Source organism: Ranitomeya imitator, chromosome 4, assembly GCF_032444005.1.
Source record: "Ranitomeya imitator isolate aRanImi1 chromosome 4, aRanImi1.pri, whole genome shotgun sequence".
Lineage (NCBI taxonomy): Eukaryota > Metazoa > Chordata > Amphibia > Anura > Dendrobatidae > Ranitomeya > Ranitomeya imitator.
Window position 1 is genome coordinate 21,234,874 of NC_091285.1, and position 27,812 is coordinate 21,262,685.

The window sequence follows — 27,812 nt, forward strand, 5'->3', positions numbered from 1 at the left end:
CTGGAATTATCCCTCATACTCACATAGACCACCAGGGATACTGGAATTATCCCTCATACTCGCCTAGACCACCAGGGATACTGGAATTATCCCTCATACTCACATAGACCACCAGGGATACTGGAATTATCCCTCATACTCACGTAGACCACCAGGGATACTGGAATTATCCCTCATACTCGCCTAGACCACCACGGATACTGGAATTATCCCTCATACTCGCCTAGACCACCAGGGATACTGGAATTATCCCTCATACTCGCCTAGACCACCAGGGATACTGGAATTATCCCTCATACTCACGTAGACCACCAGGGATACTGGAATTATCCCTCATACTCACCTAGATCACCAGGGATACTGGAATTATCCCTCATACTCGCGTAGACCACCAGGGATACTGGAATTATCCCTCATACTCACATAGACCACCAGGGATACTGGAATTATCCCTCATACTCGCATAGACCACCAGGGATACTGGGATTATCCTTCATACTCACATAGACCAGCAGGGATACTGGAATTATCCCTCATACTCGCGTAGACCACCAGGGATACTGGAATTATCCCTCATACTCGCGTAGACCAGCAGGGATACTGGAATTATCCCTCATACTCGCCTAGACCACCAGGGATACTGGGATTATCCCTCATACTCGCCTAGACTACCAGGGATACTGGAATTATCCCTCATACTCGCGTAGACCACCAGGGATACTGGAATTATCCCTCATACTCGCGTAGACCACCAGGGATACTGGAATTATCCCTCATACTCACCTAGACCACCAGGGATACTGGAATTATCCCTCATACTCGCCTAGACCACCAGGGATACTGGAACTATCCCTCATACTCGCCTAGACCACCAGGGATACTGGAATTATCCCTCATACTCACATAGACCACCAGGGATACTGGAATTATCACTCATACTTGCCTAGGCCACCAGGGATACTGGAATTATCCCTCATACTCGCGTAGACCACCAGGGATACTGGAATTATCCCTCATACTCACATAGACCAGCAGGAATACTGGAATTATCCCTCATACTCACATAGACCACCAGATATACTGGAATTATTCCTCATACTCACATAGACCACCAGGGATACTGGAATTATCCCTCATACTCGCCTAGACCACCAGGGATACTGGAATTATCCCTCATACTCACATAGACCACCAGGGATACTGGAATTATCCCTCATACTCACATAGACCACCAGGGATACTGGAATTATCCCTCATACTCGCGTAGACCACCAAGGATACTGGAATTATCCCTCATACTCACGTAGACCACCAGGGATACTGGAATTATCCCTCATACTCGCCTAGACCACCAGGGATACTGGAATTATCCCTCATACTCGCGTAGACCACCAGGGATACTGGAATTATCCCTCATACTCACATAGACCACCAGGGATACTGGAATTATCCCTCATACTCGCCTAGACCACCAGGGATACTGGATTTATCCCTCATACTCGCCTAAACCACCAGGGATACTGGAATTATCCCTCATACTCACATAGACCACCAGGGATACTGGAATTATCCCTCATACTCGCCTAGACCACCAGGGATACTGGAATTATCCCTCATACTCACATAGACCACCAGGAATACTGGAATTATCCCTCATACTCACATAGACCACCAGGGATACTGGAATTATCCCTCATACTCACGTAGACCACCAGGGATACTGGAATTATCCCTCATACTCGCCTAGACCACCAGGGATACTGGAATTATCCCTCATACTCGCCTAGACCACCAGGGATACTGGAATGATCCCTCATACTCGCCTAGACCACCAGGGATACTGGAATTATCCCTCATACTCACGTAGACCACCAGGGATACTGGAATTATCCCTCATACTCACCTAGACCACCAGGGATACTGGAATTATCCCTCATACTCACGTAGACCACCAGGGATACTGGAATTATCCCTCATACTCACATAGACCAGCAGGAATACTGGAATTATCCCTCATACTCACATAGACCACCAGGGATACTGGGATTATCCCTCATACTCACATAGACCACCAGGGATACTGGAATTATCCCTCATACTCACATAGACCACCAGGGATAATGGAATTATCCATCATACGCATGTAGACCACCAGGGATACTGGAATTATCCCTCATACTCGCCTAGACCACCAGGGATACTGGAATTATCCCTCATACTCACGTAGACCACCAGGGATACTGGAATTATCCCTCATACTCGCCTAGACCACCAGGGATACAGGGATTATCCCTCATACTCACATAGACCACCAGGGATACTGGAATTATCCCTCATACTCGCCTAGACCACCAGGGATACTGGAATTATCCCTCATACTCGCGTAGACCACCAGGAATACTGGAATTATCCCTCATACTCACATAGACCACCAGGGATACTGGAATTATCCCTCATACTCACATAGACCACCAGGGATACTGGAATTATCCCTCATACTCACATAGTCCACCAGGGATACTGGAATTATCCCTCATACTCACATAGACCACCAGGGATACTGGAATTATCCCTCATACTCACATAGACCACCAGGGATACTGGAATTATCCCTCATACTCGCCTAGACCACCAGGGATACTGGAATTATCCCTCATACTCACCTAGACCACCAGGGATACTGGAATTAGCCCTCATACTCGCCTAGACCACCAGGGATACTGGAATTATCCCTCATACTCGCATATACCACCAGGGATACTGGAATTATCCCTCATACTCACATAGACCACCAGAGATACTGGAATTATCCCTCATACTCGCCTAGACCACCAGGGATACTGGAATTATCCCTCATACTCACCTAGACCACCAGGGATACTGGAATTATCCCTCATACTCACCTAGACCACCAGGGATACTGGAATTATCCCTCATACTCACCTAGACCACCAGGGTACTGGAATTATCCCTCATACTCGCCTAGACCACCAGGGATACTGGAATTATCCCTCATACTCACATAGACCACCAGAGATACTGGAATTATCCCTCATACTCGCCTAGACCACCAGGGATACTGGAATTATCCCTCATACTCACATAGACCACCAGGGATACTGGAATTATCCCTCATACTCACATATACCACCAGGGATACTGGGATTATCCCTCATACTCGCATAGACCATCAGGGATACTGGAATTATCCCTCATACTCACATAGACCACCAGGGATACTGGAATTATCCCTCATACTCACATATACCACCAGGGATACTGGGATTATCCCTCATACTCGCATAGACCACCAGGGATACTGGAATTATCCCTCATACTCACATAGACCACCAGGGATACTGGAATTATCCCTCATACTCACATAGACCACCAGGGATACTGGAATTATCCCTCATACTCACATATACCACCAGGGATACTGGGATTATCCCTCATACTCGCATAGACCATCAGGGATACTGGGATTATCCCTCATACTCGCATAGACCATCAGGGATACTGGGATTATCCCTCATACTCGCATAGACCATCAGGGATACTGGGATTATCCCTCATACTCGCATAGACCACCAGGGATACTGGAATTATCCCTCATACTCGCATAGACCACCAGGGATACTGGAATTATCCCTCATACTCACATAGACCACCAGGGATACTGTAATTATCCCTCATACTCGCCTAGACTATCAGGGATACTGGGATTATCCCTCATACTCACATAGACCATCAGGGATACTGGAATTATCCCTCATACTCACATAGACCACCAGGGATACTGGGATTATCCCTCATACTCGCATAGACCATCAGGGATACTGGGATTATCCCTCATACTCGCATAGACCACCAGGGATACTGGAATTATCCCTCATACTCACATAGACCACCAGGGATACTGGAATTATCCCTCATACTCGCGTAGACCACCAGGGATACTGGAATTATCCCTCATACTCGCCTAGACCACCAGGGATACTGGAATTATCCCTCATACTCACATAGACCACCAGGGATACTGGAATTATCCCTCATACTCACATGTACTATCCTAGGCTCCCCAGAGATACTGCAATAATTCCTTCTTCTTCCATAGACCACCAGGGATATTTACATTGACCCCCTTCCCTGCTCTAAACTACCAAGGATGATGAAATTATTTTCCTTTTTGTCTTAGATGCCCAGATATACTGATATTATTCCTTGGTGGGCATGGGATAATTCCAATATCCCTGGTGGTCTAGGGTAGTACAAGAGATAATTCAATCATCTCTGGTCATTTAGTGAACTACAAGGAGTAATACTAGAAACTACAGTAACTAGTAAGGGATAATTCTGGCATTGTAGACCACCAAAGATCCTAATATTATCCCTCTTTGTAATATAGACCACCAGGGATAATGATATTCACACATTAATACTATAGTTTCATGGGTAGATAGATAGATAGATAGATAAATAGATAGATAGATAGATAGATAGATAGATAGATAGATAGATAATAGATAGACAGATAATAGATAGATAGAATATTCCTGCAGGTAAGGCGCCGGCTGTGACTGATGTCAGACATACCGCGGGGTCACGCTGCTTTGGGCTCACAGCTGCTGTTTTGTGTTTTGAAGCCATTCTGTCTCTTTGTCAGCGACAGACATGAAAGGATGTGACACAAATACTATGGCAACAACATAAAGATGTATCACATCTAAATCCTATAACGTACGGAACAGAAGGTCCTAAAAATCTGCTGGAACCTAATATTCCATCTGACAACCTTCCAGAACACGAGGATCCGATATCCTCCCATCCCCCGATACACAGACGCTTTCCAAACATAAACCCATTGTGCTAAGATGATGATATGAACAGCGAGGAGTAAAGATTTCATCACTTCTATTCAGATTTTTTGTAATCGTGCAATGAGCATCTTGTATTCATCACTCACTTTCTCAAGACGTGAGCGCATTACTTAATGAATTACTACGGTGCTGTGACATCATGTGTCAGTAATGAGGAGTGACATCATTATGTGTTTTTTGTGCTGTCACAGAGAACTGTGCATAATGACTTTTTGTTGCGATAATAACTGATATTGTGTGCATCATCCCTGTACTGGGGCATCACTGTGTGCATTATCCCTGTACTGCGACATCTCTGTGTGCATTATCCCTGTACTGTGACATCACTGTGTACATTATCCCTGTACTGTGACATCATTGTGTGCATCATCCCTGTACTGTGTCATCACTGTGTGCATTATCCCTGTACTGTGACATCATTGTGTGCATCATCCCTGTACTGGGGCATCACTGTGTGCATTATCCCTGTACTGCGACATCTCTGTGTGCATTATCCCTGTACTGTGACATCACTGTGTACATTATCCCTGTACTGTGACATCACTGTGTGCATTATCCCTGTACTGTGTCATCACTGTGTGCATTATCCCTGTACTGTGACATCATTGTGTGCATCATCCCTGTACTGGGGCATCACTGTGTGCATTATCCCTGTACTGCGACATCTCTGTGTGCATTATCCCTGTACTGTGACATCACTGTGTACATTATCCCTGTACTGTGACATCACTGTGTGCATTATCCCTGCACTGTGTCATCACTGTGTGCATTATCCCTGTACTGTGACATCATTGTGTGCATCATCCCTGTACTGGGGCATCACTGTGTGCATTATCCCTGTACTGCGACATCTCTGTGTGCATTATCCCTGTACTGTGACATCACTGTGTACATTATCCCTGTACTGTGACATCACTGTGTGCATTATCCCTGTACTGTGTCATCACTGTGTGCATTATCCCTGTACTGTGACATCATTGTGTGCATCATCCCTGTACTGGGGCATCACTGTGTGCATTATCCCTGTACTGCGACATCTCTGTGTGCATTATCCCTGTACTGTGACATCACTGTGTACATTATCCCTGTACTGTGACATCCCTGTGTGCATTATCCCTGTACTGTGACATCCCTGTGTGCATTATCCCTGTACTTTGACATCACTGTGTGCATTATCCCTGTACTGTGACATCACTGTGTGCATTATCCCTGTACTGTGACATCACTGTGTGCATTATCCCTGTACTGGGGCATCACTGTGTGCATTATCCCTGTACTGGTGCATCTCTGTGTGCATTATCCCTGTACTGTGACATCACTGTGTACATTATCCCTGTACTGTGACATCACTGTGTGCATTATCCCTGTACTGTGACATCACTGTGTGCATTATCCCTGTACTGTGACATCACTGTGTGCATTATCCCTGTACTGTGACATCACTGTGTGCATTATCCTTGTACTGTGACATCACTGTGTGCATTATCCCTGTACTGTGACATCACTGTGTGCATTATCCCTGTACTGTGACATCACTGTGTGCATTATCCCTGTACTGTGACATCACTGTGTGCATTATCCTTGTACTGTGACATCACTGTGTGCATTATCCCTGTACTGTGACATCACTGTGTACATTATCCCTGTACTCTGCATCACTATGTGCATTATCTCTGTACTGTGACATCACTGTGTGCATTATGCCTGTACTCTGCATCACTATGTGCATTATGCCTGTACTGTGACATCACTATGTGAATTATCCCTGTAATCGGCATCACTATTTACATTATCCCTGTACTGTGACATCACTGTGTGCATTATCCCTGTACTGTGACATCACTGTGTGCATTATTCCTGTACTGTGACATCACTGTGTATTATCCCTGTACCGTGACATCACTGTGTGCATTGTCCCTGTACTGTGACATCACTGTGTACATTATCCCTGTACTGTGACATTACTCTGTGTATTATCCTTGTACTGTGACATCACTGTGTGCATTATCCCTGTACTGTAACATCACTGTGTGTATTATCCCTGTACTGTGACATGATTGTGTTTATTGTTCCTGTACGGTAACATCAGTGTATGCATTATTGCTGTAGTATTGTATCATTTTGTGCATGTTCTCTGTAATATGACATCACTGTGTGCAATATCCCTTTATTTTGGCATCATTGCATGCAATATTCAGTTTTCCTTATATCACAGTGTGTATCATCCCTGTTCTGTGACATCACTGTGTGTATTATCACTGTACTGCAACTTTGCGGTGTGTATTATCTAAGCACTGTACCATTACAGTGTGCTTTGTCCCTGTTCTGTCACATTACTGTTTGCATAATTCCGGCACTATAAAATCACTAAGTAGATTTACCTTGTACTTTGGCATCATTATGCTTATTAACCAACTATAATGATATATCTGTGAGCATGTTCCCTGTAATATGACATTAATGTGCATATTATCCCCATACTGTCTGTGACATTAACGTGTGCATTATCCCTGTACTGTGACATTGCAGTGTGCATTTTGCCTGTACTATGACCTCGTTGTGCATATTGTCCCTGTACTCTGACATCACTGTGTGCATTATCCCTATACTGTGACATCACTGTGTCCATTATCCCTGTACTGTGACATCACTGTGTGCATTATCCCTGTACTGTGACATCAGTGTGTGCGTGATCCCTATAGTGTGACATCACTGTGTGCATTATCCCTGTACTGTGACATCACTGTGTGCATTATCCCTATACTGTGACATCACTGTGTCCATTATCCCTGTACTGACATCACTGTGTGCATTATCCCTGTATTGTGACATCAGTGTGTGCGTGATCCCTATAGTGTGACATCACTGTGTGCATTATCCCTGTACTGTGACATCACTGTGTCCATTATCCCTGTACTGTGACAGCACTGTGCATATTATCTTTCTACTGTGACATCAATGTGTGCGTTATCCCTATAGTGTGACATCACTGTGCATATTATTCCTGTACTGTGACATTACAATATGTAGTAAGTGTGCTGTATCTTGAACATGTACATTACTTCACTTTTGTGACATTACTGTGTGCATTATCCCACTACTGTAAATTGTAAATAATAAAATTCTGACATCACTTTGTGCATTATACTTTACATTTGGAAAACTAAAATGATCATATGATCAAATGCTTCCCGTGTTCTGATCTTGCCACAGAAAGTGATCAAAGATGGAACACTAGGCTTTCTATATGGGACCACATGGATACTGAGTACACCCCTGGCCCAGAACTTAGGTGCCTTCCAACATGACCAACCACTGGACATAACCATAAGACAATTGTGATGCATAGATACCTCCCAGTAATATTCAGCCAAGAAAGTATCCAGCCAGAATGAATGTCACACATTTGATTCTCACAGATAAAACAAGCCCCCAGCATATAGTGGTAGTACTGTACACACAAGGCAATGTATGAAGATAATAGAATTAGTGATGGTCCACAACAGTCAGCGAAAGGAGATACTGTGAGTACACAACGGCAAAAGAACTAGGTCCGATATTCAAAGTGCAAGGTGAAATACAAAGATTACATGGTCATACAAGAAAACACTCAGTAAGCACCACTTTTTTTTATTTCTGCAGCTTTTGCTAAATTTGCCGCGTCTACTGGGAGTCAGAAAGGTATCCTCTTCTCTCTAAAGCCTCTCGAACGTCCCACCACTGAGACAACTAATATATGCCATGTTGGTTGAGCACCTAGACTCTAGATCAGTGTTCCTCAACATTGCTCCACCAAAAACTCATTGTTTGTTGAGAACCAAAAATCTAAACCAGTGTTCCTCGACATTGCACCACCAATAACTCATTGTTTGTTGAGAACCTAGACTCTAGACCAGTGTTCCTCAACATTGCTCCACCCATAACTCATTGTTTGTTGAGAACCTAGACTCTAGACCAGTGTTCCTCAACATTTCTCCACCAAAAACTCATTGTTGAGGACCAAGAATCTAAACCAGTGTTCCTCAACATTGCACCACCAATAACTCATTGTTTGTTGAGAACCTAGACTCTAGACCAGTGTTCCTCAACATTGCTCCACCAAAAACTCATTGTTGAGGACCAAGAATCTAAACCAGTGTTCCTCAACATTGCACCACCCATAACTCATTGTTTGTTGAGAACCTAGACTCTAGACCAGTGTTCCTCAACATTGCTCCACCAAAATCTCATTGTTGAGAACCTAGACTCTAGACCATTGTTCCTCAAAATTGCTCCATCAAGAACTCCTTGTTGGTTGAGAACCTAGATTCTAGACCAGTGTTCCTCAACATTGCTGCACCAAGATCTCATTGTTGGTTGAAAACCTAGACTCTAGACCATTGTTCCTCAAAATTGCTCCATCAAGAACTCCTTGTTGGTTGAGAACCTAGACTCTAGACCAGTGTTCCTCAAGACTGCTCCACCAATTGTTGGTTGAGAACCTAGACTTTAGACCAGCGTTCTTCAACAATGCTCCACCAAGAACTCCTTGTTTGTTGAGAACATAGACTCTAGACCAGTGTTCCTCAATATTGCTCCACCAAGAACTCATTTTTGGTTGAGAACCTAGACACTAGACCAGTGTTCCTCAACATTGCTCCACCAAGAACTCAAAGTACCCCAAGACTATGCATCTACTTACAACGCTTAACAAGTACCCCTAAGAAACGTGACATGTACCCCTTAGAGTACGTATATCACAGGCTAAGTACGTAGGGACTGAATTACGAAGGTGCACTCAGGCTAAATATCAGGTTCCACATTTACAATTTTTTTTCTAAAAATCGAATTAATATGTCACAGCAGACATATTTATCACATGACTGACCAATTGCGATAACCAGTATGGCCTGTGCTGGAAGTAGAGAAGAGAACCTTCACCTCTCCTAGAATCACACCGATCCATTCACCATGTCACCCTGGGATATTCATCAGATTTTTTTTTAAAGTGGAGGAAAATAATCAGATTTTTTAGTCAGAGGATAATTTATTCTTTTTTTTTGTGGTGGTGGATAGTAATAAGATTTTTAATGCGGAGGATATTAATCAGTATTTTTAGGTGAAGGATATTTATGAGATTTTTTAGTTGGATGATAATCAATTTTTTAGATGGAGGATATTAATCAGATCTTTTGGGTGGAGGATAGTAATCAGATTTTTTATTACATGGAAGATTTTAATCCGATTTTTTACATAGATGATATTATACAGATTTTTAATCTGGACGATAGTAATGAGATATTTTAGATAGAGGATATTAACCAGATTTTTTTTTAGGTGGAGGACAGTAATTGTGAGAAAAGCACAATGCAATATTTGTTGTTATTGTTGTTAGTGATCAGATTTTTTAGGTGGAAGATAAAATAAAAAAAAATATTTTTTAGGTGGCGGACATATATCCTAATTTTAGATTATATTTTTAGGTGTAGGTTAAAAATCAGAGGTGGAAGATATTTATTCTATTAGGTGAAAGATATGAATCCGATTTTTTTTAAGTGGAAGATATTAATCAGATTTTATAGATGGGGATATTAAACAGATTTTTTTGGGTGGAAAATATTAATAAGATTTTTTAAAGTGAAGGATTATTAATCAGATTATGTGGGTAGAGGAAAATAATCAGATTTTTTCAGTGAAGGATAATCAAAATACTCTCAGGAAGAGACTAATACTAAGCCAAATATTTTAGATGGAGGATATTTAATCAGATATTCTAGGTGGAAGATGGTAATCAGATTTTTTAGATTGAGAATATTAGTCAGATTTTAGGCAGATGATGGTAATCAGATTTTTTTAGGTAGAAAATAGTAATCAGATTATTTAGGTAGAAAATAGTAATCAGATATTTTAGGTAGAAGATAGTAATCAGATTTTTTAGGTAGAAGATAGTAATCAGATATTTTAGGTAGAAGATAGTAATCAGATTATTTTTAGGCAGATGATAGTAATCAGATTTCTTAGGTAGAAGATAGTAATCAGATTATTTTTAGGCAGAAGATAGTAATCAGATTATTTTTAGGTAGAAGATAGTAATCAGATTTTTTAGGCAGATGATAGTAATCAGATTTTTTAGGTAGAATATAGTAATCATATTATTTAGGTAGAAGATAGTAATCAGATATTTTAGGTAGAAGATAGTAATCAGATTTTGGAGGTAGATGATAGTAATCAGATTATTTAGGTAGAAGATAGTAATCAGATTTTGTAGGTAGATGATAGTAATCAGATTTTTTAGGCAGATAGTAATCAGATTTTTTAGGTAGAAGATAGTAATCATATTATTTAGGTAGAAGATAGTAATCAGATTATTTAGGTAGAAGATAGTAATCAGATTATTTAGGTAGAAGATAGTAATCAGATTTTTTTAGGTAGAAGATAGTAATGAGATTTTTTAGGTAGAAGATAGTAATCAGATTTTGTAGGTAGATGATAGTAATCAGATTATTTAGGTAGAAGATAGTAATCAGATTTTGTAGGTAGATGATAGTAATCAGATTTTTTAGGCAGATAGTAATCAGATTTTTTAGGTAGAAGATAGTAATCATATTATTTAGGTAGAAGATAGTAATCAGATTATTTAGGTAGAAGATAGTAATCAGATTTTTTTAGGTAGAAGATAGTAATGAGATTTTTTAGGCAGATGATAGTAATCAGATTTTTTAGGCAGATGATAGTAATCAGATTTTTTAGGCAGATGATAGTATTCAGATTTTTTTAGGCAGATGATAGTAATCAGATTTTTTAGGTAGAAGGTAGTAATCAGATTTTTTAGGCAGATGATAGTAATCAGATTTTTTAGGCAGAAGATAGTAATCAGATTTTTTAGGTAGAAGATAGTCAGATTTTTTAGGTAGAAGGTAGTAATCAGATTTTTTAGGTAGAAGATAGTAATCAGATTTTTTAGGTAGATGATAGTAATCAGATTTTTTAGGTAAAAGATAGTAATCAGATTATTTTTAGGCAGATGATAGTAATCAGATTTCTTAGGTAGAAGATAGTAATCAGATTATTTTTAAGTAAAAGATAGTAATCAGATTTTTTTAGGTTATTGAAAGTATGCCTACAGGGGTGTTATAAGCCATAAGTAAGGACATATCTATCTGAATGAGTAGGCCATTGATTTGGGGTTTTGATTTTTAACGTACATGAAATAAACTGGACGATTTGTAAGGATTTCTCCCTGCCACCATCCCATCTGTTTTCGATGTTGCCTCTTCTTAACTGTGTGTGGATATTTGGACTTTGGAGGGGGTCGTGAGGTACAGAGGTGTACCGAGAGAATAAGGAGAGCATAGAATATTAGTAGCAGCACAGAGTATTTAAGTTGGGGGCACGGACCTGTTAACACAAGTGATTAGAAGGTTGCACGGGATGAGAAAGTGCCTAACACTAAGTTGTTAGGTTGAAGGTCTTAGACCAGAAATGGGTAAAGCAGGTTCCTTCAGCAGCATGGGAGAAGAGTGTTTTGAGGTTGTGGGAGGAAGTGACCACTCATGTGATAATACGAGTTAAGGCACGACTGCAACTTACATGTTCATTATCATGATATGATGAAGGGGCGTGGAGGGAAGTGGTTTCAAGAAAGTGAAGGAAGCAGAAACCTCTTGCAGAACGTAGAGATATAAAGATCCTATTAAAACTGCATAAATCGTATATGCCAAATTCAACGTCGCGTCATAAAAATCATATACAGGACAATATAACATACTTTGTAAAATGTTATCTGAAAGAGGTTGTTTCCTTTTGACAATATCTTTTATTTTATTTTATTTATTTTTATTTAAAGCTAATGGACATTACTCTGTACTCCTCCTTCTAGACCTGTCCTCTGCTTTCGACACAGTTGACCACTGCCTCCTACTACAGATCCTCTCCTCCTTTGGCATCAAAGACCTCGCCCTATCCTGGATTTCCTCGTACCTTTCCAACCGCACGTTCAGCGTCTCCCACTCCTACACTACCTCCTCATCCCACCCTCTCTCTGTTGGAGTCCCCCAAGGCTCTGTTCCAGGACCCCTACTACTCTCAATCTATACACTTGGCCTGGGACAACTCATAAAGTCCCATGGATTCCAGTACCACCTTTATGCTGATGACACTCAGATCTATCTCTCTGGCCCAGACGTCACCTCTCTGCTGTCCAGAATCCCGGAGTGTCTATCGGCCATATCCTCCTTCTCCTCTCGCTTCCTCAAACTCAATGTGGACAAATCTGAACTAATTATCTTTCCTCCATCTCATAGATCTTCCATACCTGACCTATCTATCGCAATCAATGACATCATGCTTTCCCCCGTACCCGAAGTCCGCTGCCTCGGAGTAACCTTCGACTCTGTCCTGTCCTTCAAACCTCACTTCCAAGCTCTTTCCACCTCCTGTCGCCTCCAGCTCAAAAATATCTCCAGAATCCGTCCTTTTCTTAACCGTCAATCTACTAAAATGCTTGTGCATGCCCTCGTCATCTCTTGCCTTGACTACTGCAACATCCTTTTCTGCGGCCTCCCCGCTAACACCCTTGCACCTCTCCAGTCCATCCTTAACTCTGCTGCCCAACTAATTCAGCTCTCTCCTCGCTACTCCTCTGCTTCCCCCCTCTGCAAATCTCTTCACTGGCTCCCATTCCCTCAGCGTATCCAGTTCAAATTACTAATACTGACCTACAAAGCCATCCATTACCTGTCTCCTCCATATATCTCTGTACTAATCTCCCGATATCTTTTCTCACGTAATTTCCGGTCCTCCCAAGACCTCCTTCTCTCCTCTACACTTATTCGCTCCTCACCCAACCGCCTCCAAGACTTCTCCAGAATATCCCCATCCTCTGGAATTCTTTGCCCCAACACGTCCGACTATCAACCACATTCGGATCCTTCAGACGGAACCTGAAAACCCACCTCTTCAGGAAAGCCTACAGCCTGCACTGACCCCGCTGCCTCCTCACCACTATCGGAGCTACCGCCTCACCGACACCGGAGCTGCCGCAACCCCCCAACCCATTGTCTCCTTCTCCACCATCCTTAGAATGTAAGCCGGCAAGGGCAGGGTCCTCGCCCCTCTGTATCAGTCTGTAATTGTTAGTTTGTTTACTGTAAGTGATATCTGTAACTTGTATGTAACCCCTTCTCATGTATAGCACCATGGAATCAATGGTGCTATATAAATAATAATAATAATAATAATAATAATAAATAATAATAAGAATTTTACGACCCCTCTAATATAAATTAATCATAAGTTGTCCAACTGTTAAGCCTTAGAGTGATCAGCCGTAATCTTCATTGATGCAAGTGTTCTATTTCCCTACAGCACCCCCACAGGTTATATGAGGCATTACACCACGTCTATTGAAATCAATAGGCCTAAAAACAAAATAGCTCTTAGGAGGGTCTTTTTGATTCAGTTATTTAGTGAATTTCCTCAAGTCTTTTAACCCAGAAGTCTAATGGGGTGTTTACTAAGGGAGGATTCTAAGCTAGACATCCCTTTAAGGGCTTGAATTCAGCCATGTCAGCCTGTTACATAAGAAACTAAATAATAATCTTAGAGAAAGACATATTTTGCAAATCGATAATCATCTAAGACAATGTTGTAGCGTGGGATGCCAGTACTTTAAGACCCTTTGTAATTAAATTTTTGGATTTTTCTTACAAAGTATTTTATTGCCTATATCCTATACATAATCCTATCCCTAGCCCTTAGTACTATTCCTAATGCCTAGCTCTATCCTTAACCCTACCTCTATCTCTAACCATAACAGTAATTTTTGAACCCCTATCAAATTTTGCGCCCAGAGCAACTGCCTTTGTGCCTCACCTCCCGTCCCTCCCCACGCTACGCCACTAATCCAAGAACCACCAATATACCATGAAATGCCCTTTTCCTATCTGGTCTGCAGACCATTGCCAGTGCACCCCCTACTGGTAATCAAGTATATAGACCTCGAAAAAATAAAACCAGAAGAGAATACGGTAATAGAAAAGTCAGATATAACCTTGGCTTCATAGCGAAAATAAATATATATAGAAATTCCCCATCCTGCTCGGATTCTCAATATTTGACTTTTTGCGTCCCAGGTGCCAAACCGAACACAAAAACTAACTTTTTTGTTTTCTCTTGGCTTTTGTTCGACTCTTATATAAGTGACAAGAGTTCAAGCCCCGTTCTGCAGAATTCATCTGGCTTTTAGAAGTTGCTTCGAAGCACGTGGGGAAACATGAGTAAGACACCTCAGGACATTTTCTTTTCTTTTTTTTTTTTTTTTTTGCTGACTTAGGCATTTTTCTGACTTTCCACGAAACCAAAGAAGTTGTTAATAAGGTGTTTCTTGCATCTAGGTGTGATAGTTCACTCGTTGGCCCAGGCGTGACTGTGCAGGAGCACTTAATGATTAGAGCCATCACCGCCCCTCACAACCTTTTTTTTTTCTTTTTTTTTGGCGGTGTTGGGGGGTTTGACTATTTTATAAATTAAGCCAGAGGTACGTTGTGGATTTTAGAAGGCTTATTTCTGAAGGTTTTTGACGTCCATGGATGGTCTTTGAAGGTCTTAGATGACAAATCAGTGATCGATCTTGGTCGTGATCGGAGACCCCTGATCTGTGAATCAGTACAATTAACTTTTTAAATCCTCCGCTAAAAAAAAAATCCAACAAGGCCATAGATCGTCACACTCGTTCTTGCCATGAGAAGGGGCTGATGGTCAATCTCAAAATCAGCCACTGGTCTTGACCGGAACTTGCCAACCTGAGGTTATGAGGACAATCGCGGCCAAACCATTATGGTCGACCGTGTGAGACCGGTCTGTTATCTGTTGTTTTTTTTTTTTTATTCTTTTATTATATTATGATATTAAAAACAATACAAAATAATATATTAGAAAACCTCCAGTTATGATGGTGAGGAGGTGCTTGTGGACCCCAAAACCCACTGCCAGATTCCCCCGACATTAACTAGAACTATCAGTATGACTAACTAAATATTTCATACAAAAAAATACAAAATCCAAAGAAGGTTTTTTCGGAAACCTTTATTGTACCATTCCTCAGTTGTTCCTCTTCGGAGGAACAAAAATGTAATAAAATTTTAATCTGGGTCTTTTCCATTCCCCTTTTCAATGCCCGTGACAGACTGCTTGAGAACACGCTCTATTGACCAGGGGAATTGATTATTTTGTTGATACGTTTCCAGAAGCAATAACCGAGGGACGTCACAATGCAGAAATTTAAAAAAAAAAGGCAATATATAAGAATTTTTCTCACGCCCTGTATACAAAATTAAGGCAAGCTTTCAATAAACTTGAATAAAACCCAATTAAAATTAAATAGTAAGGTATGTCTCTACAAATCAAAAAGAGGAGCAAATAAATGCGGTTATTTTTTTTTTAGTAAAACACAACTAAATTTATATACGGTATATAAAACCTTAGAACATGAGATTTTTCTAATTACTATCAGTCTTGTAAGAATTTTTACAAAAATAACAAAAATTTAGTTAAAGTAGAAATGGGAAAAAAATGCAATTCCCAATGGAAAAAAAGAAAAAAAAAATGTTTTTTATATAGTCCCTTGCTGTCTTTTTTTTTATAGGTTATTTTTTAGGAGATATAGGAAAACATAATTGCTATTTAAAATAATTCTAATCGCTATGTAAAAAGTTCCAAAAATATTCGATCTCATTGATTTTATTCTAAGATCCTACATGAACCACCACACAAATGCATTTATATATTTTACTAAGTCACCCTGCGTGAAGACATGGGCACTGTTTAGGCCGGGTGGGCACTGTTTAGGCCGGGTCGGCACTAGGCTGTGCCACTACAACATAATAAAAAAAAGTTTCCAAAAATTCAACCTCATTGAATTTTATCCCTAATTCCACATTGGGCCATCCTATCCCTAGCTCTAGCTTTAACCCCAGCACTAACCCTAGCTCTAACCCCAGCACTAACCCTAGCTCTAACCCCAGCACTCTCCCTAGCTCTAACCCCAGCACTCTCCCTAGCTCTAACCCCAGCACTAACCCTAGCTCTAACCCAGCACTATCCCTAACCCTAGCTCTAACTGTAGCACTATCTCTAACCCCAGTACTCTCTCTAGCTCTAACCCCAGCACTCTCCCTAGCTCTAACCCCAACACTCTCCCTAGCTCTAACCCCAGCACTATCACTAACTCTAGCTCTAACTCCAGCACTATCCCTAACTTTAGCTCTAACCCTAGCACTATCTCTAACCCAGTACTCTCCCTAACCCCAGCACTATCCCTAGCTCTAACCCCAGCACTATCCCTAGCTCTAACCCCAGCACTATCACTAGCTTTAACCCCAGCACACTCCCTAATCCTAGCTCTAAACAGAGCACTATCCTTAACCTTAGCTCTAAACGCAGTACTCTCCCTAGCTCTAACCCCAGCACTCTCCCTAGCTCTAACCCCAGCACTAACTTTAGCTCTAACCCTAGCACTATCTCTAACCCCAGCATTCTCCCTAACCCTAGCTCTAACCCTAGCACTATCTCTAACCAAGTAATCTCCCTAGCTCTAACCCAGCACTCTCCCTAGCTCTAACCCCAGCATTCTCCCTAACCCTAGCTCTAACCCTAGTACTATCTCTAACCCCAGTACTCTCCCTAGCTCTAACCCCAGCACTCTCCCTAACTCTAGCTCTAACCCTAGCACTATCTCTAACCCCAGTACTCTCCCTAACCCTAGCTCTAACCCTAGCACTATCTCTAACCCCAGTACTCTCCCTAGCTCTAACCCCAGTACTCTCCCTAGCTCTAACCCCAGCACTCTCGCTAGCTCTAACCCCAGCACTCTCGCTAGCCCTAGCTCTAACCCTAGCACTATCTCTAACCCCAGTACTCTCCCTAGCACTAACCCCAGCACTCTCCCTAGCTCTAACACCAGCACTAACCCTAGCTCTACCCCTAGCACTATCTCTAACCCCAGCACTCTCCCTAACCCTAGCTCTAACCCTAGCACTATCTCTAACCCAGTACTCTCCCTAGCTCTAACCCCAGCATTCTCCCTAGCTCTAACCCCAGCACTATCCCTAACCCTAGCTCTAACCGTAGCACTATCTCTAACCCCAGTACTCTCCCTAGCTCTAACCCCGGCACTATCCCTAACTCTAGCTCTAACCATAGCACTATCTCTAACCCCAGTACTCTCCCTAGCTCTAACCCCAGCACTCTCCCTAGCTCTAACTCCAGCACTATCCCTAACTCTAGCTCTAACCCTAGCACTATCTCTAACCATAGCACTATCTCTAACCCCAGTACTCTCCCTAGCTCTAACCCCAGCACTCTCCCTAGCTCTAACTCCAGCACTATCCCTATCCAGCACTATCCCTAACTCTAGCTCTAACCCTAGCACTATCTCTAACCCCAGTACTCTCCCTAACCCTAGCTCTAACCCCAGCACTATCCCTAAATTTAAAAAAAAAATAATCTAATTGATTTCTCCTTTAATTTTGCATCGAATAACACATGTATTAGTAATATAATTTAGAATTTCACCCTGAATGAAGACATGGGCATTGGGCTCGTTTAGGCCACATCAGTATCATGTTTGCCGATGCAACATACTAAAAATAAAAAATGAATTGAAAAATGAAAAAGCTTTTTTTTTTTTACATGCAACTTTATTGATTTTACTTCAGATCTCTTATTGACTTCCATATGCATTGAATTATGAGTTAGTGATTTACTTGTATGAAGATGCACCGTTTGAGCCGTGTCGGCACTAAGTTGTGCCACTACAACATAGTACAAAAAAAAAAGTTTCCAAAAATTTGATCCTAATCTCACATTTACATGTATTAAGTTATGGATTTTTAGTAATGAAGGAATAGGGGCAGTAGGCACCTTCTAGGCCATATCAGCCCTTTCTGTGCCAGTACGGAAAAAAAAAATACAAAAAAAAATTCAAAAAAGTTTATAAACAAAATTTGATCTAATTTATTTTACCCCAAGTCCCACAAAACATTTATTAGGTTATGTATTTTAGTAATTCACCTGAATAAAAGGCCTGGGGCACTCGGCACTGTTTAGGTCATATCGGCTCTAGTTTGTGCCATTATCACTTAGTGCATAGTAAAATAAAATAAAATAAAAAGGATTTCAAATTTTTTTTTTTTAATTTGTTCTGATTTATTTTATTCCTAATTCTACATGACTTCAAGTATCATTTTATGTATTTTAGTGATTTACCCTGTATGAACCATTTAGGCCATATAGTCACCAGGTTGTGACACTATGACATAAAAAAAAAATTTAACATTTTCTCAAAATTTGGTCTGATCGATTTTACCCTAGATTATGCACTTCATGTATGAATAAGTTATATATTTTAGTAATTCACCGTGTATGAAGACATGGGCACCGTTTAGGCCATAATTCACCGTGTATGAAGAAGTGGGAACCGTTTAGGCCATCGAGTCACCAGGTTGTGACACAATGATATTAAGGAAAAATGGAACATTTTCCTCAAATTTATTCTAATTGATTTTACCCTAGATCCCACATTTATTGTATGAATAAGTTACCGTATTTTTTTGGACTATAAGACGCACCGGACCATAAGAGGCATCCCAAATTTTCAGAAGGAAAATAGGGAAAAAAAATATACCGTATATATTTTAATAATTCACCATGCATGAAGACATGGGCACCATTTAGGCCATACAGTCACCAGGTTGTGACACCATGACATAAAAGAAAAATAGAAAATTTTACAAAAATTTGATCTAATCGATTTAACCCTACATCCTGCATTTCACGTATGAAAAAGTTATATATTTTAATAATTCTCCCTGTGTGAAGATGTGAGCACCGTTTAGGCCATAGAGTCATCAGGTTGTGACACTATGACGTAAAAGAAAAATGGGAAAATTTTCCCAAAAATTTGATCTGATTGATTTTACCCTAAGTCCCGCATTACATGTATGAATAGGTTATATATTTTTATAATTCGTCCTGTATGAAGATGTGGGCACTTGTTTAGGCCATAATTCACCCTGGATGAAGACGTGGGCACCGTTTAGGCCATAGAATCACCAGGTTGTCACACTATGACATAAAAGAAAAATGGAAAATTTTCCAAAAATTTGATCTGATTGATTTTACCCTAAGTCCCGCATTACATGTATGAATAGGTTATATATTTTAATAATTCGTCCTGTATGAAGGTGTGGGCACGTGTTTAGGCCATAATTCACCATGGATGAAGACGTGGGCACCGTTTAGGCCATAGAGTCACCAGGTTGTCACACTATGACATAAAAGAAAAATTGAAAAATTTTTCCCAAAAATTTGATCTGATTTATTTTACCCTAGATCCCGCATTACATGTATGAATAGGCTAAATATTTTTATAAAGACGTGGGCACCGTTTAGGCCATAGAGTCACCAGGTTGTCATGCTATGACATACCATAAATAAAATTGAAAAATTTCCAAAATTCCAATCTCATTGTTTTTACCCTAGATTCCAGATTGGCGATCGCATGTTAATTAAGTTCTATATATATTTTAGTAATTTGTCCTGATACAAATCATTCTCTGTTCTATTGATTGCAGAAATAGAAGCTGGCGCTGCCACGTCTTCCGTGCCCGCTGTAAATACCATCTTTTAATACGATTAATGATAATGGTGCTTTGAATAAAACATTAGCACGTTAAAATGTGCAGGGACGAGGCGAACAAATGAGATCTTGTGCGGCGGGCGGCGAGCGTCTGTAGCAATACCCACTGGCATCATGCAGAGAGGCAGTCGCTGCAGTGGGCATACTGCATAATGGCGCCATTACACCACACATGCTACAAAGCTGACCTCCACCTTGCAGCCTTCCCCGCCTGTGCTGCCCTTCCTCTCACCCTTAATATGCCACCGTCTTGCCGGGTGGCACAACCTGGACTGAGAAAAGCACAAGACACAGTTAAAACGCACCCTGCAAAATGCCAAGCGCGGCCGATTCCAACCCGGCTTGTTTACAGGTACAGAACACCGCAGTCATTAATTAACCCTCGCCGGGCCTGTATGTGCCACGTAGGCTTAAAGAAAGGCCGTGCCCATCTCAGATCCTTCCTTAGTCAAGGGGTTAATTGGCATCCGACTCACAGCAAAATGATCTAAGAAAGTCGGACTTTACGAAAAAGAGGCGAAAAACTGCTGGCGTCACGTACAAGGCATCACTTAATGCTTAAAAAAATAAAAAGATAAAACATATTTAAAAAAAAAAAAAAAATGTTTACAGGGGCGATCCCACAAGGTCATACAAGGTCAAATTGATCAGTAACAAACGCGCAACGGACCAATAGGAAATGTGAAGGAGAATTACGGCAATATAACATTATAAACGCGATCCCGGGACCTATGTGACCACATCTAACTAATAACTGACTTCAGATCGATCGGGCCGACCCTGTCTGAAACCTCGCGTCGTTTGCTTTCCGTACTCGGGAAAATAATTTGAATAAATGTCCATTGATAAGAAAGAAGGAAGGAAAGAAAGAAAGAAAGAAAGAAAGAAAGAAAGAAAGAAAGGGGGGAAAAAAGAGAGAATGAAAGAGAAATAAAGAGAGAATGAAAGCTAGATAGAAGGAAGGAAAAAAGAAAGAACTAGAAAGGAAGGAAAGATAGAATTGAAGGAAAAAAAAAGGAAAGCTTGGAAAGAAAGAGAAACAAGGAAGAAATAAAGGAGGAAAGAAAGAGAAAAAGAAATAAAGTGAAAAAGAAGAAAGAAAGAAAGAAAGAAAGAAAGAAAGAAAGAAAGAAAGAAAGAAAAAAAGAAAGAAAGAAAGAAAGAAAGAAAGACGAAATGTATTCTGATCTGACGCTCACCTGGTCATTAAATGTTAACCCCGTCATAAGTTATAAAAGCAAACTAAAAATGTCTGTCAGAACATCGAAAAAATCTATTATTATTATTATTTATTATTATAGCGCCATTTATTCCATGGCGCTTTACATGTGAGGAGGGGTATACATAATAAAAACAGGTACAATAATCTTGAACAATACAAGTCACAACTGGTACAGGAGGAGATGGGACCCTGCCCGCGAAGGCTCACAATCTACAATTATCTATCTATTATCTATCATCTATCTATTATCTATCATCTATCTATTATCTATCTATCTATTATCTATCTATTATCTATCATCTATCTATTATCTATCATCTATCTATTATCTATCTATTATCTATCATCTATCTATTATCTATCTATTATCTATCTATCTATATCTATTATCTATCTATTATCTATCTATTATCTATCTATTATCTATCTATCTATCTATCTATCTATCTATCTATCTATCTATCTATCTATCTATCATCTATCTATCATCTATCTATTATCTATCTATTATCTATCTATCTATCTATCTATGATGTATCTAAGTATTATCTATCTATTATTTATCAGCTAACCATATACCGTATGTATCTAGTATATTCTGTCTCCAGATTTCTAAGAAATGCGGGGAGCACCTCACAAACCTATAACAATCCGTAGGGCTCCGGCGTGGAGGTGCCCGTAGAGTACACCGCCCACTGCGTCTTGTACCTAAAGTATCAGTAGAACCATCTAAATATTTTACTCACCCCCACCGAAGATAAAAAAAAGGCCTAGATATCTGTAAAAAAAACCTGCTAATTAGTTGTTTGTACTCAGCAACCCCACATCGACAGCACAAGGAGGCCCATAGATGTGTATTTTCTCCAGTGTCACCCAATAGATACGCCTTTTACGCTTCTAGATGTTTTTAAGGGACTAATTAACCCTTACCGCTCACAGTCAGGAGGGACTTAATCGATTTTATTATATGATATGGCAGTAATCAGTAAGTGACACATCTTTTACAAAAGCAAAAATGGCCGCCAGGCAAAACGAGCGGTCGTTTGCACGTGCGCAAACATTTTATTCCTCTGAAAACCATTCTTTATCGTTTTTACAAGTTGACGGACATTTACATGTATATATATACGGTATATATATATATATACATATGTGTGTGTGTATTTATCAATATATTTATATATGTATATATGTGTATATATAGTTTAAAAATGTATATATACGGTATATATTTCTTTAACCTTCTTGGAGGCTAAAAATCAGCATTGGGGAATATAATTTTTAGAGAAAAGGTGCGATTATAATACAATGTATAAATCAATAATAAAAATAAAATAGAAAAAAAAATAGAAAAAAAGCCAAGGATATTGGACATAGAACAATCTATTGCAAGTGGCTTGTGGCCTAGTAACTTCATATGTGTATATATATATATATATATATATATATATATATATATACACACACTGTATGAATACATCTATAGATTCAATGAATATATATATATATATATATATATATATATATACATATGCATATTTTATGTGGCCTGTCTTGTGGCGCTATATAGTTATTTGTGCATATATATATATATATATATATATATATATATATATATATATATATATATATGTATATATATATATAATCACTAGTCAGGCCACATAAAGTGTAGTGACTTGTGTCTGATATCCTTGGCGACACTATATATATATTTTAGCGAAAACATATTCTAAAACTAATGTACACATTTTGAAAAGTAGGGTCTCAAGGCCTACATCACTTTTTAAAAATGTAATTAGAAAAAAAAAAAAGAATGAATAAATATATATATATGAACTTAATAAAATTAATCCGTCATTTTTAAAAATAAAATATAAATATATATACCGTATATACATATATATATATTTATTCCATGTCCGCACATGAATTGAAATGTACGTCATTACTAATAACTGTCTGAATTCTGCTTGTGGGATAATTCGCCCAATGACGATTGCAGCCTCGCTCGTGTATAATAAATGAGGAGAGGGGATCATACAACAGAGCAAAAAAAGAGCAGCAATGGAGGAGTAAAAAAACATAAACCCCCCCCCCAAAAAAAATGACAGGATAAAATCGATAAGAAAAAGCAGGCAGATGTCCGCACCTCTGGTGGCTGCAGCCTGAGTATCCTGTCAGCCCTGCTCATCGTGCTGCAGCCCACAAGGCCCAGATCGTTCCCGGACATTTCTCCTCATGTATCTCAATGTCAGAGTCGGATTTTGCTAATATTTTACCTCATAAAATACGTTCAGCTTCATTCATTTTGCGGGTCCGGTATATAGATATCCCGTATATCACCTATAGCTAAGCCTTTCACGAGAGGCTGGATACGGCCATAGAGAAGGCTGTAGGGTTAGTGTGAGGGAAGGGGAATATTACAGTGAATAGCATCGTCTGTCCCTGTGCTGTGTGCTGCCTTATATCTCATATATTACAGAATATATACATCTATATATACATAGTACATCACTGGCAGGCCAGGATATATATATATATATGTATAGAGCATAGTATGTGGCCATCGATATGCGCCATGGTATCTTTGGCGCCAAAATAATCTACGGCCATTTTATTTTATGGAAATACTAATACAGACGAAAGAAAAGAATTCGTATTGCCAGATAATTCGTGACTTACATATTTATCATGTGATTATGAAAAATACAGATAGACAAATACATATTTTTTTTACATATATTTATATGTGCGTGTATATATAGATTTATGTGGGTGCATATATATGTACCCACATTTATATACATATATATATATACCACACATTTATATACAGATATATATATATATATACACACATATACATACACACAAGAGATATTTACATATATACGCACATATATATATATATATATATATATATATATATATAAACTCACACAAATACTTGATTAACCCTTTAACGGCAAGTACGCAGCGGGATGAACTGGCGTAGAAAAAAAAACGTAAGTTAATCTTTCTTAATCCGTATTTGCTTTAACCCCAAAAATTTAAAAAAAAGATGAACTCACAACTTTTTTTTAAAATAAACTATTACAGCGCACAAGTAGTAAGTGTAACATACATACATACATATATATATATATATATATATATATATATATATATATATATATATATATATGTCAATTACTGATGAAATAAAAAAATAAAATATAGGAAAAAAGTGTCACTAAGGATATTCAACATAGGTCGATACAAATATACATACGGACATATATATATGTATATATATATACCTACACATATCTTTACACACACACATATATATATATATATACATACATACATAGATATATACATACACACATATATATATATATATATAAAAGCATATATACGCATATAACTAACATCTACGTACGTTCACATATCTCAATAGAAAAAAAATGCAAGACTTAAGCCGAAAGTCACTAGGCCGAAACAGCATAAGAACTAACAATAGGTAGTTACGATATAAAACAATAAAAAAAATCAATTAAAAAAACCAAACACAACTAATTGATCCAAAAGGGAGTATGGTAAAGAGCTGCTGAGGACCCTGCACCACACAACACAGCTCCACAACTCATTCATTCAATGAGATTTCCCCAACCGAAATCCTACAAATGTCCAAACTACAAAAGACGAAAAAAAATAAAATAAAAATCACAGCAATCTCCTAAGAATAATAGTCAACCTTACACAACAAAAAAATCAATCTACGCTTCCTTCCAATTCGTCCATGACCATTTTTTTTCTAACCCCCCCCCCCCCCTTCCCGTGAAAATGAAAGTGTCAGTCTGGGATACGAGACAGACGAGAAGGATGTAATAGGGCAAAATTCTCCAAAAGGCGAAGAAAAATCCTAATTAACGAGAACGCTAGAATTTAAAAAAAAAAAAGGGGTTAAAAAGAAAATAAGCTGCTCTTCTTTTCCTCACCCGGGAAGGAGAGACCTTCCTTCCCAGATGCAGCTTTTACTTTGAGGTTAAAAGTTGCCCCAAAAAAAGAAGAAGAAAAATTAGTAAATTTTTCAACACGACATTCGAAAGGCGTAAGAAAGAAAGGTTCTTACCCAAGCTGACGGTGGATTCTCTCGAAGGTCGTAGAGCGTAAAAAAATATAGGGGGCAGATGCCCGAAATGCGTTCACCTTGCAGCAGCCTTGCTCCTATGGAAAGCAGAGACAAGAGCAGACTCAGAGATCAGTTTCTGCAAGTGCTTGCAGGCCTGTAAGAGCTGGAAGGCGGTCCTTACCTAGCAACTAGCCTCAGATTCTCGGCAGCGTGCGTTCCTCCTGCCACCACTACCCCTTGGCTACCAGCGCCCAGCAACGACAGAAGGCTGAGAGGGGCTGGCATGAAGGGCGAAGAAAGACAGAGAATCGGGGAGGGAGAAAGGGACAGAGAGAAGCGTGTTAAGCTCGTCTGGCAGTTAACAAGTCCTGAATGAAGAATGTTAGCAAACAGACAAACAGCATATCTGGTGCATGCTAATGGTCCGACCGACTCCACTACTTAATTATGAATTATTCAGCAGGCAAAAAAAAAAAAAAGAAGACCCCCCGCCCACTTTAACGCTAACTCACGCCTTTAACTGCGTAAAAAAAAAATCCCTCTTATACCTATATATATCGAAACTATCTATACGGGCACCTTGGCAAACGTCGGAGTCGTCCATGCCGTGCCAAATTTTGCCGTTGCTGTTGTTGTTTACTGCCATTTTTCATCCATCCTTGCTGCCTATTTTTTGTTCCTCTTTTGTCTCAAAACTGGCACCTGTCCCAAGCAGCGCATTACTATGCACACGCAAATGCCGTCCAACCAACCAACACCACTCCACCCGAAAAAAAAAAAAAAAAAAAACCCCGAAAAAGCAATATTCCCTCTGTAGCCACTGTCGAATTCGAAGAGGAAACCAGAACTATCCATCCTTTTCGTTAGGTGGCGTTGGACCGCGGTTGATTTCTTGGGGGGGGGGAAGTAGGGAGACGGAAAAAGGGCGTTTTGTTTGCTGGACGGGTAAGTGCGTCACGATTTGCGATAAAAAAAAAAAACCCGAAAAATAAAGGACGTGGGCGGGAGGGAAACAAATTGGCACGGATCGACGTATTGTTCAAAAAAAAAAAAAAGATCGATAAAAAAAATAACAAAAGCGTAAAGAAAAAGTAAAGCTGCAAATAAGAGAAGAAGGAAAAATTAGAAAGGTAAATGAAGCGGGGGGTTAAAATAAAAGGAACGGTGAAAAAAATTATCCTATTCGTTGCAACAGAAAAAAAGTTGTACCCTGGCACAAGCCATCTGAAGGGGAGGCCCTTGCAGCAGGAATGCAACCGGCAGCAGTAGCTATTTGCAGACTTCCATCTCCCCCTTGCAAGTGACTAGAGCAGTCTGCCTTAGAAAGAGGAGGGGTACGTGAGCTAGCGAAAGAGATGGGTTAGTGCTGATGATGAAACAGAGGCACGGCCCTGCGTGAGCAAGCTCCTTGTGAACACACGCACCCTCACACACACACACACATACCGCATGAACCCAGACAACAGCCAGCACTGCCCGCACTACTGTACAAGCACGCAGACACAAAGCATGAGCACACCGCCGCCGAGCTGGGATCAGGTGTGTGTGCGTGTGTGTGTGTGTATATATATGTATGTAAATATATATATGCGCCTACATACACATATACATATGCATATACACATATACAAATGCACACACACATACATATACATATGCACACACACATACATGAACATATACAAAAGCACACACTCATACATACACATATACATATGCACACACATACATACACATATACAAACACACACATACATACACATATACATATGCACACACATATATACACATATACATATGCACACCCACATACATATGCACACACATACATACACATATACACACACACATACATACACATATACATATGCACACACACATATACATATGCACACACACATACATACACATATA

The 27,812-nt window shown here is 39.7% G+C and overlaps 1 long non-coding RNA gene across 4 annotated transcripts in view; it reads right to left on the bottom strand.

Moving 5' to 3' along the window:
* LOC138675248 (uncharacterized) overlaps window positions 1–27,192 on the bottom strand; it is a 110,484-nt gene extending 83,292 nt beyond the window's left edge. Inside the window, exons 1-3 of one of the 4 annotated variants that reach the window (XR_011320650.1) lie at window positions 27,108–27,192; window positions 26,080–26,176; window positions 25,899–25,993 (exon numbers count right to left, since the gene is read on the bottom strand). This is a non-coding gene — a long non-coding RNA (uncharacterized lncRNA). Of the gene's footprint in view, window positions 1–25,898; window positions 25,994–26,079; window positions 26,679–27,107 lie in introns of those variants that run through there. The other 3 variants (XR_011320649.1, XR_011320651.1, XR_011320648.1) reach the window with 3 other exon arrangements.
* Between the last annotated feature and the right edge of the window lie 620 nt (window positions 27,193–27,812).